Source organism: Leptosomus discolor, chromosome 2, assembly GCF_034619465.1.
Source record: "Leptosomus discolor isolate bLepDis1 chromosome 2, bLepDis1.hap2, whole genome shotgun sequence".
NCBI classification, from domain to species: domain Eukaryota; kingdom Metazoa; phylum Chordata; class Aves; order Leptosomiformes; family Leptosomidae; genus Leptosomus; species Leptosomus discolor.
The window spans coordinates 53408465-53410906 of NC_141392.1; positions in this window are offsets into that span (position 1 = coordinate 53408465).

Consider the following 2442-nt stretch of genomic DNA (forward strand, 5'->3'; position numbering starts at 1 on the left):
CAATACTAGCCTCACCTTCTCCCATCATACCCAATGAGGGCTCTTCTGTCCATTAATAGCTGGGCTTAGCCCAGTTTTTTGTCTGCTTTCTTACCTAGGGTTCCTGTTCCTTGCAATCTTTCCCTGCTCCTGGCAGAAGGCTCTTAGTGTCTCAGGGGTTTCCTCTGCACTGAACCATTTCTCTGCTGCTTTGTACTGTCTGCTGCTCTGCCTCTACCTATTCTGCCTTTTAACCTTCCTATTATGGGTCTGTTTGTTCCTGATATTGCTCAGTGCTGAAGTCCTCAAGCCTTTCACTCACATTCACATTTCTGTCTTTGAGCCTCGGTCCTTGGTACCTTATCTGCTCCTGCCACCTTTCCAGCTGTGCTTGGAAATAATGAGTCCCTAACAGGAATGATTGATTGATTTTGTACATATGGCTTGATCACATAAGCTCCAAAACACAAGAGGGACAGTGTTTTTACTAATGCTAGTAGGCATTCCCAAAGGTTGCATAAGGTCCCAAAAATCTTTAAGAAGCCTTGAGAGTTTATAAAGAATTCAGTACCTCAATTTCATTGGTATGTTCTCTGTGTAAGGTACTCTTTCTGTGCTTATATTATATTACTGGTTGGAAGAAGAAATGTTGTTTTCTTGATTGGGGGGGAAAGATGAGTAAGCAGCTAGGCTGCTAACCTGGGATTTGAATATCTCAGTTCAAATCTTTTTGAGGCGCAATATCCTCATGTGATGCTGTGTTAATGATGGTGTTTCTATGTCCTTCCATGCAGTATGAAAGGAGTGAGGTGGTTTTCCTTCCTTGCTGAAGTGTTGTAAGGATGAATACATTGAAGGTTTTGAAGGGCTCTGTCACTACATCAGTGTGGCACTGTAAGTGCCTAAGAAACAAAGGCAATTTTTACTCTTCTTCCAGATGCCTAACAGCTTTTGTAGTGGCATTAAGCAGACATGTTTTCAATAGCTCTGTTTAGCATATATTCTGTTTTCTTTCACACAATAGTTATATTTACATATTCCCCATGAATAATTACAAAAATGTGTTACAATATCTCATGGGATGGAAAACACCCAGGCTCCTGCAGTACAAGAAAGGTCATTAGAGTGATTCAGATTTATTTTGGCTTTAAATAGGGTTGTTGATTCCATAGGTAAGAAGAACATTTTGTAAACATTGTTCATATTCTGAATGAATATACATATCACAATTTTGAGTCTCCTAATTTTCTTTCCTCTCAAAAAAATGTGAAGACTGTGAAATCCAGAAAAACATCTTGGGCATCATTCCAATTCCTTGTATACTTTATATAAATACTAACTTTCGCAACTCCTATTGGGACTTCAAACAGGTAAAGGGGCTTCAGGGCACTGATGGAGGTCACATTTTGGTGACATCTTGTTGTAACTGTTCCTAAGAGGCTACTGGCCTTAGTCCAATACCTTGATTAAAAGACTTGTCATTAGGCTTCACAATATTAAGAGGGATAAATTACTCTCATAGAAAGGAATAGACCAAGTTAAGAACAACCTGGATTCTCTTTGCCTCATTTCTGAAGTCTTAAAAAACAACACAAATGCTGTTTAAAGTCTTGCTCTAACCTGCACAGCTATGCATATTTTCCCGTCAAGGAAGAATTGGAAGGGCTTCAACATTTTCCCAAATTAAGTTAATGAAAATTTGATCGCGATTTAATTCGCTGTGGGAGGTTGCTATAAATTAGTACAGATTTGATTGCTCAAGGTGTCGGGCACTCATTTGATGTACAGAAGAAATTGCAAGTGGTCAGAACCACTAAAAATCTGGTTTGCATATGATACCTGACAACAAAAAAACAGTGCACACTGTCAAAAAAAAAAGCCTCACATATCCACTTTTCTTAGTGTAGGGATGTTGATAAACGAAGTTGAATTCCTTTTAAAAACTGAGAAAAATGAAAGAGGACGAGGTTTATGCTTTCCTAGAACTTTATGGCAGCTTGTGCTATCTTTCCCTGATTATTATGTGGAAGACTGGAAATAAACTACAATTTCTTCATAAAACACTTCCCCTCTCATCGCGCATATGTTGCTTGTTTTTCAGAAGGACTGATGAAATAAAAATGAATTGACTGTTTTTGATAAAAATCAATCAGTATAGCATGTTACAAGGACTTTGAAGTGCATTCAACACAGATAATACATCACATTTTGAATCTGCCAGCCTTGTGAATGTCTCTTTAATTTTTTGCCACAGACATTTTAGCACAATGGATAAAAACAGACATTGAGGTAACCTGAAAAATTAGCTTTGTAGAGAGCAACTCTAGGCCATTTGTAATCACAAAAAATAAAGACAGCAACAACTTCCCCAAAGACTTTGTAGATACCGGAGACTTGCACCATTTTGTGCATTTTAATCATTGTGCTTCATGTTGCAAATTCTTTGACAGCTTTTTGGGAAGC